This window comes from Uranotaenia lowii, chromosome 3 (genome assembly GCF_029784155.1).
Source record: "Uranotaenia lowii strain MFRU-FL chromosome 3, ASM2978415v1, whole genome shotgun sequence".
NCBI lineage: Eukaryota > Metazoa > Arthropoda > Insecta > Diptera > Culicidae > Uranotaenia > Uranotaenia lowii.
This window is the reverse complement of record NC_073693.1, coordinates 269,569,548-269,585,854: the sequence shown is the minus strand read 5'-3', so window position 1 is coordinate 269,585,854 and position 16,307 is coordinate 269,569,548. Positions and strand designations below refer to the sequence as shown.

At 32.7% G+C, this 16,307-nt stretch overlaps 1 protein-coding gene across 5 annotated transcripts in view; it reads right to left on the bottom strand.

Moving 5' to 3' along the window:
• Positions 1-16,307, bottom strand: part of LOC129754870 (protein tincar) — a 473,333-nt gene that overhangs the window by 317,842 nt on the left and 139,184 nt on the right. For 4 of the 5 annotated variants that reach the window (XM_055751112.1, XM_055751116.1, XM_055751117.1 and 1 more), the window contains exon 3: positions 3,517-3,541. The exons of the other annotated variant lie outside the window; for it this stretch is intronic. The gene's annotated coding sequence lies outside the window, so the exon portion shown is untranslated. The remainder of the gene's footprint in view (positions 1-3,516; positions 3,542-16,307) is intronic. 5 annotated transcript variants of the gene reach the window in all.

Here is a 16,307-nt window from a genome sequence, read left to right as displayed (position 1 = left end):
CTTACATGGCAATCTGGAATGCTAATTTTTTAAGGAAAAGTATGAATATGAATAATGATTAATGTACAATCTTTTCCCGAATATCAATTTAAAAAAAAATCAAAATTAAAAAAAACTTAAATTAAGTTTAAATTGGACTAATCGTCAAAACCGAGTTTCTATATATAATTTTTATTTTTATTTCAATTCCAGTCCTAGATTTGGAATTTGTATTGAAACGTTTCTAACTGATTTAACGAATATTTTATACCCATTGATTGTGAGGAACTTCTAATTCGAAATCATCCTCTGGTAAAGTATGGGAGAGTGGGGAATCATGGGCCACTTTTTTTCGTTGTTCCATAACTTCTTTATTATAAAAGATAAAATGAAAATAAAAAATGGTATGGTTTTCTACATTTTCAAGGTATCATAAGGTTTTTTTTTAATTTTCAATAAATTAATTTCCCCAAATTCTAACTGTTTGAAAAAAAGCAATATTTTTTGGATTTTGAAAAATGATGGGGAATCGTGGGCCACCAAATCCAAGTTAACCAAAAAACATGCAAAGTTTATGAGTTGACCCAAAACTGTGATTTCCTAGTTCATTTCGTTATTTTAAAGCAATTTCAGGTGATGGATTAAAAAATTGAGCTGTGTATGATCGCATATATTCCAAAACCTGACTCGCGAACGTTTTGGCATTTATCTTATATAGGATGGACAAAATATTTTTCATAACTCTTCATTTGACATAAGAAAACTTTACAGATAGGTAAAACGCATTTTAAGTTCTGAATGTGTATAAAAACATAAAAATATAGGTGATTCAAGATGTGTGGGCCACGATTCCCCACAAGCTATGATTTGCAAATTGGTTGCGTTTGTGTGACTTATTGATTTTTTTTTTTGTTAATTCTTTATTTGAAACGGCTCATACCTTTAGGCTTTAAGGAGCCAAACTCTTTTTGTTTTTTTTTTACAATAGTTTGCTTACTTCTAGTTCACTTTTTTTTAAAGAAAAGAAAATAGATAGGGAAATATGAAAATAAAAAGAATTATAGACGAAGATCAATAGCTTTAAGGAAAAGATATATTTCGAACATGTAGTCCAAGTCTATCACTGCCAGCACATCTCTCACTGGAACATAGGGTGGTTTTCCTCGGGCCCGAAGGGAGTCTATGAAATTCATTCTAGCGACAAGATGGACCTCACACGACCAAACAATATGCTCGATGTCGTGGTAACCTTGGCCGCAACTACACAAATTGCTGCCAGCAATATCAAAACGATAGAGTACCACGTCTAAGGAACAATGATTGGACATGAGACGGGAAAATATACGAATAAAATCCCGACTCAGGTCCAATCTATTAAACCATGGTTTAAGGCTTACCCTTGGGATAATCGAGTGCAGCCACCGACCATCCTCATCCTCGTCCCATTTGCGTTGCCAGTTGACAAGAGAGTTTCTTCGAACTGAAAAGTAAAATTCGTTGAAGGCGATTTCACGCTGATACGTGTCACCTTCCATCGCCCCCACCTTTGCCAGAGAGTCTGCCTTCTCATTACCCTCTATCGAACAATGGGAGGGAACCCAAACAAAGGTGATGGTAAAGCGACGTTTTGATAAAGCACTCAAACTATCCCGTATCTTCTCGAAGAAGTATGGCGAGTGCTTTCCCGGTTTTATTGAGTGAATTGCTTGAACAGAACTCAGACTATCCGTTACAATAAAGTAGTGCCCGACTGGCCTTGAAGCGATACTGTCCAAAGCCCAATGAATTGCTGCTAACTCTGCTATATACACAGAGCATGGTGACTCGAGGCTGTAAGAGGCGCTAGATATTTCGTTGAACACTCCAAATCCTGTTGATTCCTCTATAAGTGATCCATCAGTAAAGTACATTTTATCAGCATCGACGTGTCTATATGTGACTTATTGATGTTTCATCAAAAATTCCTTTTCCACGTGAAAGATCATGACAAAACTAAGATCATAAGCGGATGAGCATATTTTTGTTATGCACTTTAGGTTCCCCATCGATGAAATTAGCGGGTGTTTTTTTAATTATGTAAGTAAATTTTTCTAACTTTTTTTTAGCTTGATAAATAAAAGAAGCATATGATGCGTATTTCAGTCAACAACATATAGGAATATATTCTCACACAAAGTGACGACGATGATAGTTGGTTTGAGATTTTTATCTAAACACACATCTGAGATATTAAAAGTGGCCCACGTTTCCCCATGGCCCACGATACCCCACTCTCCCCTAAATATTTTACATTCAGCATATCATATTCCTATTGGTCACTCTCATATTGATTTCATCATTAAAACATTCTCATAGTTGAATTGCGAACTTTAAAGTGTGATCCTATGGGTTATTGTGTGAGAACTCGGATTCATTGAATAAGGTACCAAACTCCTTTCGATTTTTTAATGATAACTGAGCAGCATCTGTGTTTTGAACATTTATTATCCAATCTGAATTTATGTTCTCGAATGTAACATTGACCATATTAAAAAAAAATAGTTTTTGAATTTAATATTTCTGATCTGATGAGAATCTTATTCTAAGTTCAAATTTATAATCTGCATTTCATTTTTATTTAATTTTATATAATATTTAAAAACTCTCGATTTCTACGATAAGATTAAAAAATATTCTTTAATCAAGATACACATTTGAAGCATCCAAATGGCAAAAAAGATCCTAAATAAACAAATTTTCAGCACATTACAAAAAAAAAACGATTTTTTTTTGTGTTTCGAAGATATGAAATTGAAATACATATTTGGATTATGGATTCCGGCTATTTAATGATTGTAACTTTGATTCTCAATTTATTGTCATTTGTTTCACAAATCTTGATTTGAAATTTTAATTTTATTTTGATGCATTGAATTTTGATTCTAAATGAAATCCGATTTTAGATTTTTAAAGTTAATTGATCGTTTAAACTGATGATTGTTTTGATGTTTTGCCAAATAAATAAGTATGATGTAATTTACGGAAAAAAATATCAAATATTGCTAAAATACATTTTTTTTTCATTAGAATGGTAAGAGTTACCTTTTTTAAATATTTAATCTCTGCAAATTTATTTGAACCAAATAAAAGCAAAAATAATGCATTTGCGAAAAAGAAAACTAATTTTACGTTAGTAAATGTAATGGAATTTTTAAAGTACTCAATGAATGATTGAAAATGTTCGAAAACACTCTAATACAAGCAAAATTCGTCTTTTCTCTAAGCCCTCTCAAATAGTGGAGCGTCTTAATTCCATTCCGAATCAGCGGTAGCGATTCATTTTTTCGGGTTCCATTTGATTGCACCTTCCATTTAGGAAGCCAGAATCAATGGCAATGTTCTGGTGCAGCAATCGAGACCACGGGAGTCCAAAGACGACGAAAACGATTCGTCTTCAAGTCCGCTGTCAGATATTCCTGGAATGGTTCCTACATTAAAGACAGAAAGACGAAAAACGCGAAAGGATCAGCCAGAAAAAAAAACCGCCGAAAAGCTCACCTGCCGCTGCTTTGTAATTTTGATTCTGTGGAAAGAAAAAAAGAAAAAAGACGAAATGCGAATAAGTCGATAGCTGGAATATTTGCTAACGTTTGCTAGGTAGGGGTTTAAAGAATGAGCTAATTCAATTATTTTAAAAAATCTTCAAATATTTAAATATTTTTAAAATATCTTTGAAATAGCTTCACTGAATTAGGTGCTACGAATTTTATCTTATAATGATATGGTTTATTTGAAAAAAGCTTGTTTGAAAGCTGTTTAAAAAGAAGTTTTGTTTCTATTCTGAGCTTTTTGTAGTCTAAATGGATTTATTTTTCGGTGTACCATCATTTGGAATTTTTTATACCCGTTGAGTTACGAACTTTTTATTGATTCCTCCCGCAGCAACGGCCAATCAATATCGAAATCTCACTTCGCCCAGAAAACTTAAGACACCGTATCACGTAGCAGGGCAAAAACACAGAAAAAAAAATTAAACTCAAAATTGAACATCTGCTACCCTCGGCAAAATCCAGTTTACTGAAGTGGTCCTGGTTTTTTCACCGCGGTTTTCGTCGGTTTCTTCAGCGTACCTTTATATTGTTGGTTTTTTTTTGCATTACGTTTTTGGGTCCGCGTTTCTTCCCCAACAAATCCTGGTCCTTCTAGAAGCACAGGTGATCTTCCAACGAGAGGTTCCAAACTTGTCTATACGTTTTCCCACAGGTAAAATGCTCTGCAAAGGGAACCGGTTAAGAGCACCTTCCCCCAATTTGGTGCTGCTGTTTTTATTTTCGATTTTTTTTTTGCTTTCTTCGGGAGAAACTGCACAAAAAATAATCAACTACTAGCTAGGGCACGAACGAACGTGTAACGCAAAACAGCATCCTAAATTTGTGGGTACCAAACATCGCTTGAAGCTTCTTCTCCCCTGATGCAATGCGCGATGATGAGACCAAACCGTCCATTCTGGTGGCCCGAATCTTTGTTTTTGGGACTTTTTCTGGTACCTGCCTAATTGTCTTGACAGACGGTCAACGGATTCGAAAATTACACGTTTTTCGGGGCGAAGAACATGGTCAATGGTTTCGGTATAATTTGTGATATTGGAAATATAGCTTTTCTTACGATATTCGCTTAATTTTCGTCATTTCTAACGGCGTAAAAATTGATTGCCGAAAGAAAAACGTGAGTAAGTAGTAGCTACATATGTAGTTGTAACCTTTTGGTCTGTAAAAAAAGCAATATTCGACTCTGAGTTATTGGGAAGGAAGCTTATTTAAGCTAAAATAATTCTAAGATGAGGCTAAATTTTGAACCAATAGAGATTTTAGGGGATTTGGACATGTATAATTTTTTGTTCCAAGAAGGCAAACTCAAGTCAACTTTTTTTCTATTTAATTGTATTATTCTAAATTATGTCCTGCAGAAGGTAATGTAAGCCTAACACTAGATTTCAATTTTTTCACAATAAAATTGATCGCTGAATTCCGAAAATTAATCTGAAATAATTAAAGTAGAACAGTTTTTGTGATACGAATCAAAATTTTACAATATTTACATAAATATCTTCAAATACAGTTCATGAATTCCAAATCTTATTTCTCCGTTATTAAGATGAGGAAATTTGGTTTCGCTCATCAAAAGCAAGAGTTTGATCTAGCTTTTAACCTTATAAATAATTTTTTGAAAAAAAATATAATTTGTTATACTTTTAAAAGATTAAATATAAACCAAAAGTCCAAAACCTAAACACGTGAAATCAAACTGGCCGAGCCTGAAAGCCTATAAAACCTTAAAAAAACAAAGTTTTTGGATAAAATCTGATTGAGTTTTATGTACAATAAATTTTCATCATGAACATTACGTCAAGCGATTTTTTGAGCTTTTAAAATATCATAATTAGATGCGGAGAAAAATCCCTTTGAAACATATATTCCTAAAAGACTCTCATAAACCGATTGTCATAAAAAAAAACCAGAAAAATTAAAAAGACTCACACCGTCTTATCCGAATTAGGCTTTATAGTCTGAACAAACATGGAAAACTAAAAACATCAAAGACCGCAAGGAAATCTAAGCCAGGATACACCAAAAATCAGTAGTATAGATCTCAGAAACCACTGGGCAAAAGAAACAAATTTTGAGTTTTTGAGATTCTGCAAGTTATGTGTTTAAAATTGTAGAATATAATTTCTTTAATCCATTCATTACATTAGAGTTCTGCTTCTAGGTGTAGAACACGCACACGCACAAGCGTAAGACGAGTTATCATTTAGATTAACATTTAACACGCGGTACCGAGATGGGAATCAAATCCACGTCTGATACCCAAAAAAGCTTGCAGAAAGTCGATTTTTGAAGCGCTAAGGATTATCGATCCAAAAATTACCCGTTAAGGAGTTCTCAAAGAAATGCTATGAAAAGTTTTAATTATATACTTTTATCAACTATATTTCAGCTATATTCAATTATATTTATGATTGATTCTCGACCAACTATATTTATTAAATATTCAACAATATTTGTATGATTGCTTTTCTGAATTCAACTACAAACATTAGACTGCCCCAAATTTGTATGAGAAGTTTCTAGCTTGTGAAATGTTATGTGCTCAAATTGATCCTAGGCCTAGTACGAGGTCTCATGCCAAATTTGGGCCAGATCGGATCAGGGGAAAGGGTCGCTCAATGAGCTTAAAGTTTGTATGGGATTTTGAGACATTTTGTTCGTGAGGAACATGAAAATACAGTTTTTCATGAATAACTTTGGTCACCTTCGGCCAACTTCTTATGAAAACGGGTTTTCTTAGAGCCCAAACTTTGACAAATATTTCATCCGGAGACTGCATTTCGTTTCAACTTATAATAAAAACATTATTAAACTTAAAAAATGGGGTATCTTTTTCAAGGGTAATATTCATCACTGTTAACGCTGCGTCAACCTTAACACTAAACATACCGACTTTGTATACCGCAAGCGGTCAAATGACGGCAAACACCATTTTCTCTAAAACTCTCTTGTTTCTCAACCGATTTCTACAAAGTTTATAGTTTTGAAAAGCTTATAACCTGACTCAAATAAGGGTTTTTCACAACGTTTTCACATTTTTTGTGACCATGATCTTAAAAAAATTGAAAAAAAAAGTTTTATATGTGCAACATACAGCTTCTATCTTCAGCTTTCTCAGGCAATAAGTGATTTTTTTTTCGAGCACTTAATAACTGATTTACAGCCTTTTTCCTGAAGCATGTTTTTTCATATTTTTTTGAACTTCAAATAACTTTGAAATATTTGATTGTAGCTAAAAATTGTCTGAAAAACATATTTGAGTCACGTTATAAGCTTTTCAAAACTTTGTAGAAATTGGTTGAGAAACAAGAGAGTTTTAGCGAAAATGGTGTTTGCCTTCATTTGACCGCTCGCGGTATGAATAGGTATACCACATGCGTTTTTCGAAAACCACAATACTCAGAAACATTTTAAAAATGCAAAAATACTTGTATTTCAAAAAGAATAATAGTCCTGTCGTTAAATTTGCGAAAAACAAAATTATACAAGACGAAATCATCATTTAAAGTTCCCGTCATTTGATCGCCTCCGGTACGTTAAGTGTAAAAAAAGATAACAATTTTTTGAAACTTAATAACATTTGTGTCTTTCCTTGAATCGAAATGCAGTCTTGGGATGAAATATTTGTCATAGTTTAGGCTTTAAGAAAAACCGTTTTCAAAAGAAATCGGCCAAAGTTATTCATAAAAAACTAGATTTTCGTGCTCCTCCCGAACAAAATGTCCCAAAATCCCATACAAACTTCAGGCTCGTTGAGCGACCCCTTCCCATGATCCGATCTAGCTCAAATTTGGCATGAGACCTTGCACTAGGCTTAGGATCAATTTAAAACAGCAGCGCATAACTTTTTCATGATTGACAAACATGATTGCTTCAACTACAATTGTATGATTGATTGAACCAGAAATATAATAAATTTAACTTTAAATACTAATTTACGCTGGGCACTATAGTAAATTCAACTATACAGCAATGGTTGATTTAACTATAAAAATGATTAAATCTTTTATACTTCTATGATTGATTTCAAACATTCAACAATATTTTAGGATGGTTTTTGTTGTAGTTTTCCTGCATATATTTTTATGTTCATTGTGGTTTTAAACATATTTTGTATATTTTTATTCATATTTTATCATACATTTGTAGATTAACCTACCATATTCACAGTTTAAACAATTAAACCATTACTGATGAATCTATCATATTTATAGTTGAATGTGAGAGTTCAACCAGGAATTTACTGTTGAATCTATTATATTTAAGGTTGAATGCTTAAAATCAGCCATACAATTGTAGTGGAATCCATCATATTTACAATTAAATCAATTATATCATTACAATTGAATCTATCATATTTATAGTTGAATGTGAGAGGTTAACCAGGAACGTATAGTTAAATCTATTATATTTATAGTTGAATGCATAAAACCTATCATACAGTCTATCATATTTACAATTGAAACAATCATATCATTATAGTTAAATCGATAATACTCATAATTGATTGCGTAAGGCCAATCATCAGTTTGTGGATAAGTGTTTTTATTTAGTCGGAGTGAAGATATGTTTACATTGAATGATGAATAGATAGTAAAATTGCGAATGTATTTTGCTTTATTACAATTTTACTATTTTGTTAGGCATATTTCACACCTTAATCAATGAAAATCTGTGTTTTGGCATGAAGGTGAAACTTTTTATATGGAATCTAGCTGCAAAACACGATAAATATTTTAGGTTTTTAAACTTCAACCAATGATTTAAAAAAAGCTCCACATAGCTCCACTCTTATTTTAACTAATTGGAATTAATTGGATTTTCAGGGTCAATTTTCTCAATAATTCATTCACAAAACATCTGCATTATATTTTGAAGCACTATCAATTTGAATTTCTGTGTTATTTTTGTCAGGAGAAACTCCCAAAACATGATTAAATTACGGTTTCTGAATTATTCTTATGGTAAATGACCAAATTCTAGAACCTACTTGCTTGCAAGATTAATGAGAACCAATGGAAACTTGAACTTGAAACACAGTTGTACCGGATAAGATTTTCAAAACGACTATATTCGAAACAAAAAAAAATATACCAAAGCATCTCGACTTTTATTTGGTGTACATTTATACAGAACGGTAGCAGCAATAATAACTGTGACGAATTAAAAAAAAATCGAGCGTATGCATTTGCCCAAAAACTAATCTGAGCCCAGTTTCAACTCGATCGTTTCACTTGTTAAAATTTTTGTTAGTACACCATTTTTTATCTTAGCAATTCTTTCTTTTGTAGTTTCAAATTTATTGTTATTTTAGTCAATCCTGTTTGTCCTCTATGTTATATGATTACGAAAAAATGTTTCAGGTAAGTGAGCGATCAACGTGATTTTAAAGTAACATGGTTTTGATTCAGAGTTTGTTTTTTCCCCTTGTTTTGTACTCATTATCTTAAAAACCACCATAGTGAATAATTACGTTTATGATGTTTTATAAACAATCAAACAGTAAACACGTGATTTGGAGTGAACTTTGATTTTTTAAAAGAAAAATTCGCATAATTGAGGAGACTTTCTCTACGCAGCACTACACAGGAAAAAAATCGATCGGGGAATCTAGAACAATTTTTATTAAAATTTTCCAATCAAATACACAAACATTTTTTTCAAATTTTCACTAACAATTATTCCATAACATTTCAAATTATCTATTTTCAAACTTGAATGTATTAAAATTCGTTCTAAAGTAAATAATTAGTCCAACATTTAAAAAAAAACTTTTTACATATTTTTTTTGCAAAAATGTCTTATTTTTTTAAAACACTTTAAAAATTATCCATAAATATTATCTAAAATTAGCTGTTTCAATAACTGGCAACACTGTAGAAAATATATGATAATACTCTTTTAAAGGTATTTTGTGTATGATAATTTTAATCCAGGATAAATGAGAGAGTTACAATTTAACCATTTAGCATTATATTGTTTCTTCCTTAAAAAAAACCATAAATATGATTTTCTAACTCGATTTCCATAAGTTTCAGAAATGTGACGAGCATTTACAATGATGAGTGTTTGATAATTCTCACTTCCTTCTTGAAGGTCCCAACTTTTCCTTCTGACAGATTCCTAGAAATAGTTCTGGTCCTAAGTATATGAAGTTCGCATAAAATTCGAAAATCAAATAGAAAACAAAATAAAAAAGGGATATTGAAGGTTTTTCCAAAGTTTATTAAAGACGTTGTGACATCTTTCGATAATCTATATGAATAAACAATATGCTTGAAACATTTAAAGAAATGGAAACTTGATGTTAAAAGATAACATTCTTCAAGTAAACACATCAAAATTACATTTTTCTTCCATAAGTTTTTTTTAAAGTGAGCACTGCTCAAAGCTAAAAACATCTAATGATAATTAAAACAAATAAATTTTCAGTTTTTTTTTCCATAGAATCACACTCTAATATTTTCAAAGAACAAGTGAATTTTCAGGGAAAAACAATATTATGATGAGTATGTTGAAACTTTCTCCTCTCAACTTAAAACTATATTCTGTTTTCAATTAAAACGAGATCATGGAGAATTCTTCAATAAAAATGATGATGGAGAATTTTCTACAGTGTTGCCAGACGATTTAACAACTTATTCTAGAAAGTTCTTTTTTTTCAGAGTTTATAGTTTTTGACTAAATTTTTTGGATAAAAATCATTTGCATAAAAATGTTTGGATATATTATTTATTTTTGATGAAATTTAAATACATTCATTTGAAGAATTTTGGTATAATTACACTAGTTTACAGCATTTTTGAACTAGGTAAACTGAATATCATTTTTAATGTGAAATCGGGCGTTGAATCCGAAAATGAATTTAAAAAAAATCTCAGAAGAACAGTTTTTAAATTATGCTTGATATGTATATGAAATTTTGGAAAAATAAAAAAGGACTTGAACTTAGGTTCAAATAGCACGGACTGCGTAACATTTATTTGAAATCTCTCTCGTAACAAGCCTGTGGCAACCACAAAAATGTATTAACATTTTTTTCCAAATATACTCCACTATCAGATTTATGCTATGTAGAAGTTAAGCACTTTTTGGTCGTTCCACCTTTAAAGACTAATTTATTAATGGGATAAACTTTTATTAGGGGAAATAAGGGCATAACGAGCACTCGGAGCGAACTTTGCACCCGTTTTGTCTAAGGAAATACGTATTTTCTCAAAAAAAAATTTCACGAGGAACAGTTTTGTAGTTCATATAGTATTAATGTTTTAGGAAAAAGATAAATCTGCTTGTCATCTTTACAGAAATATGAAAAAAAAACAACTAGATTCTTAATGGTTTTGAGCACCGGAAAATAATTATTATCGAACATTGTTCTTAAATTTTCATCAGCATACAAAAATTGTTTTTTCTCTATAATCAATTATAAAAGGCGTTTTTACTTTAATTTGTTGACTTAGAGCGTAAAGAGCACCATTGATCGGGGCACGATGAGCATTTTCAACCGTAGCTTCTAGGAGCGAATTCAATTCGATGAAGTCAACTGAATTATAGAGCTACAACTTGACTTGTTCACAACTTATGATTTAGCATATTGGTAAGATAATCGGAGAGGTAATCAGAAAATTCGTGTTCGGTTCCTGGTCAGTGCGATTTTTTTCCTTTGCCATTCATGTTCGATTATTTTAATTGTTGCATTTACTAACATCATTCGCCAAAAAAGCACCATCGTGCCCCGATTAATTATACTTATACTGCCCCAGGAGGGGTTTTCATTATGCCCCTATAAGTGAAATTCATTTTTAAACATTTTATCAACTTCTCCAAGTTTCAGGCAGTTAGGAAATAAACTTGTTTTAGTGTCTGAACACGAATTAATGATGTAACTCAAATATAAAAGCTGTTTTTTATGGTTTAACTAGCTAACCCGGTAAACTTCGTTTTACCTTTAAATTAGCAATTTTAATATGAATAAATGTATATCTCCAATCGTGCTCGTGAATTAGCCTCCCTTCCATAAAAAGTGTGATGGAAAAACCCTCGGATACCAAATTTCACTTCACTCCGACTGTCCGTTTATGTTTATGTTTATGTGATGATTTTACAAAGAATACGTCTCCAATTTTACATATAAAATAGCCAGAGGAGATCATTTTGTATGGGTACCTCCCCTTCCATAAAACGTAAGATTCTTGAAACTATTATACAAACCATCTCTGACCCGAAAAACCCTCGTACACCAAATTTCACTTCATTCCAACTGTCCGTTTATACGTGATGATGTTACAAAGAAAACGCCTCCACTTTTATTTATAAGATAAGCTTTTATTTATAAGATAAGCTTCCTTAAGGTGGCCATTATGCCCTTATCTCCCCTACATATACTTTTTTTCGTTCTTTCGAGCTTGAAAACTAGTTTTAAAATACTTAATCAAAACTGTGGAAATATTTGTAGTATCTAAAGCAGTTCCAAAAACCCACTTAAAAATTGGTACTTATTTTGACATTTGTTGCTGATATGGGCTTTTTTCTAAGCAAACTTTAAAAAAACTGTTTTCGGTTTTCTATCTTTGTGCGAAATTGACTCGATTTATTAGAGAAATACTGAAAAATAATTGCAAGGTGGTCCAAAATATGAACCTGATTCAAAATTAGTCCATTACCCAACTATCCAAAGCTAATGCAATTTCGTTTTGTCTATTTTTGACTTAGCTGTCCAAAACACTGCGAAAACCGAAACGAACGCTTCTTGGAAGTCACACTGAATGGTAGGTAACTTACCCCTTTCTGAAAGAAGCTGTTGGCCGACAACGACGTTACTTTTGGAAAAATGTCAACCAGGCATCTCCATTCACCAACTTCAATCCATCATCACTGGCTCGGAAAAGATTGACTGAGTGAATGCGGAGCGACACGTAATAGGAAACAGTTGATTGTGTCAGCTCTAGGCTCAGCTCAGCTAGTAACGTTCTTCTGTATGTTTCATATTATGACATAAAAAATCATAAAACCCAAAGCTTTGAGCCAAGCTCATTGCTCTCGGTCCTTTCCACATGGAAGCATCGAATGTCACATGTTGCTTTTTCGCCATCACGCCAAGTCATACGAGCCCAAAGTCACTTTTCGGTCCTGTTTGGAGGCTGAAATTTGATAACTCAAGCCCATATCTCCAGCTCTGAACGTCAGAAGGCAGGGCACGCAACCGAGTAACTCTTTTCTGTTTTTTTTTTGCCGGCATAACCAACAGCAAGCAACACGAAATAGCACAAATGGCTTTAAAGTGGATTACGATGTCATTGGGTTTTTAACATTTCCAGTCTTCAACCGACGAAACTGGCCGTTTTCCCGGGCTGGCCCTTCTGTCGTTCAACTTATGAGGATTACCAATTTTCCGGTTCACGAAAAACTTCACCAACAGTGTACCTTCAGTGTTTAAATTTAATTACCACAAATTGGAAAATATTAGCGGTAAAGTTTCACTCTATATACAATTTTGTGGATCTGTACCAAAATCCTGTTAAATAATGAAAGAAAAAATCCATTTGAATTCCTGTGTAGGTACGTGACATTTCTCCGTTTGATAAAGAATTCCAACTGTGTTTTTTTTTCAATCACTCTTTCATTCATTGCTACACTTTCCACTTATGAAAGGCCACCGCTAGCCAGGAGGGGCCGATCCAATTTCCTCAACAAGTTTAAATTGTTGATCGATTCCGACCACAAATTGCGAAACCTCAAACTCCTGGTGGTTGGTCGCTCGCTCGCTCCCTCACTTTCATATGAGCGAGTGGCAACGGATCCATTTGAATGGAGTTAATTTGAGGTAATTGAAACCACACTCACTTGCTGCGAGCCTCTAGTGGAGTGTTGATAATGGTTTCTTGTTATTTGATACTTCTCCATTTTTTTTATTTCGATCGAAAACTAATGAATTTTTTTGGAAGGTATCAATCGAAAAATTGTTGCTTTGATATCAATTTAAAAGGACGCGGATTGAATTTCAGTCGGAATCAAATTCGTTACAGTAATCCATTCCATGTATTGATAAATAAACTGATTGAAAAACATCCATAAGAACATGATATGGTGTGTTAAATTGACAAAATTTTCGAAATTCAAAACGCCTATAATGTACTAAATTTGCTCTATGGCCAAAACCAAGGTGAATTTTTTTTCCCCTTTTTTGATAAAAGTTTTGCATGAGGAAATGCCAAAGTTATGTCAAAATGACTATTTTGCTTTTTTTTTTTCTATTTATTGATAAATTTAACTACAATTTGCAGTAAATGTAGATCTGTTCGTCAGAGCATTTCAAGACTCTAAAATAAGGTTGCCAGATTGCACGGTTTTATCCGGATATTGTATACAAAATTTGGAAACAGTCCGGCCTGGCCTGGTTGTCCGAATTTCATAGAACAAAGCCTGGATTTAATCAGTTTATTTGGCAAATCAAACAAATAAAAACAAATTGTGTTGTAATTTTTTTAAGAATTTTTTGAGAACCCTCAAGTACGATTCAAAATCCGTCAGTCAGTTTTGACGAAAAAAAAATTTTTTTCTTCTTGATTTTTGTTGAATAATTTCTGGGTTTTGACAAAATTTGCCCAGATATTGCCCGGACGTCAATTTTGAAATGAAATGCCCGGATTTCCCCAAGTTTTTTATATAAAATTGACCGGAACCCGGCCCGGATACGTGCAGAAAAAAATTTGAGAACCTTACTCTTTATTCAAGAACTTTTCCCTATACCAATGTTTTTAAACGGCTTGATTGTGTTGCTACCCTCTTCAACTAGTCTTTGCCGAACGATATATATTTTTCGCTGTATTTCTATCGATTTACAGACTTGAGCAAAATTTTAGTTGTAAGCAGTGAAATTTCCAATATTCTTTGTTTGAGTTTATAAAAACATTTGCATTAAATAAAAAAAATGAAAGTTTTTTTTAAATAATTTTTCAGATAAGTTAAAGCTTAGTTCATTTAAAAAATGGGACAGTTACGAATGCGTCTGAGGCTATGATCATTTAGTATCCGGGCACTTTTTTTCGGTGATAGCTACGTTTATTGAGCTCGGATATGCAAAACTTTAGTAGCGTTTTGTTGGTTATGAAAAGGACTATCTTGCCTATTTTTGAAAGATTTTTAAGTTAACGTGTGTTTGAGATATTTACGATGCAAAAAGACATGGTAAAATTAATGTTGCACAAATTTGGTCCTTTTACGCATTTTGCGCCTCAAAAATTCTTCATTGTTGATTTGAAAGCTCATGAACTGTTGATTTTTTCTGTTTTTTTTTTTCGTACCAAATGGTTAAGAAGTATAAGGAGTCACTGTAGGATCCACACGAAGTTCAAATCAACCATCGGAGTGCAACCCTTGATCTTAGATATGGAAAAAAAGTCTATTGTTATTGGGGATAACTGGATGCAGACTCCTTAAATAATGCAAAAAATCCATTTTTGGCAGGCAAAAAGTGTTGTCTGACTAGTACCAAGTAAATAACTAATAATCATCAGTTCCAAAGATCGCAATCTGTGCATCCGGTTTTTACGCAATATGACAGATGTGTTCTGATGGATAAAAAAAAATATGTTAAAACCGGATTTAAAAGACCAAATTTTTCGAGATGCCTACTCATGAAAAGGTTCCAACCAGATTCCAGGTTTTACTTCTGTGGTAAAAAAAATAAATCAATACATGACTGAAAAAAGTGTGCAAAGATAAAAAAGAGATTTTATGAAAAAGTTAGAGTATTTCTTGAAATCATTGATAATTTTTTTTTTTTATATTTTTATATTAAATGTCATATTAACACCTTCATTTCCTCCATACAATGTTTTAAGATCAAATGAATAGTTTTTAAAATACACACGTTTGTAACTGCCCGGATACTAAATGATCATAGCCATCTATAAAACCATTCGAAATACTTTCTACGAAAGAGAAAAAGGTAATCTTATGATAATTTATGAGAAGATTTTAAAAAATATATTTTTTTGTGAGAAATATTTTTACTTTATTCTTGGTATCCCAGGGTGGCCAGTGAGTTTCCATTTTTTAAAATTCCCGGTTTTTTTCCCGGTTTTTTCCCGGTTTTCCTGATTGAGATTTTCTGGTTTCCCTGTTTCAAAATGCGCGAATAAATATGTTTATCAATTTTTTGACCAAAAATGAAGATATTTTTATGCAAGGGGAACGTAAAAGTGTGAGAGGACTTTCTTTTTTATAAGTTTAATCTCGAAACTCAAAGGTTATTCAGAATATGGTGCTGGTAATACGGTGAGAAAATGATTCTAGTTGATCTAACCTTTTTTATTTATTTATTATTTATTATTTATTTTTTCCTCGGACAGGGAAAGCCCGCTGGAGTTAAGCTTCTCTCAAGCCTCTTCTCCAACAGGCACAAAACCCTGTCAAAACAATTTTAACAATTCGTTTACAATATTAGGTATTCCAAAATATGTATGAGCACTCCAGTGAGCGAGATAATGCTCTGTGAAGGAGTGCTTGGCACTTTTCATTTGCTATTTCACAATTTTATACAATATAATAAATAGGGTGTTACACTTGTATTATACATATTCGTAGCTTTTTGTGGCTGCTGCGGTGGTGCGTTTCTGATGGGAGGTGGCGGGTGGCGGGTGGGTGGCGGTGGTTTGGAGCGGCGTTTGGGCGGCGGTGGGCTAGGTGGAGGGGCGAGAGCGAAAAGATGATATTAATAAGACGTGTGGCACAAATAAT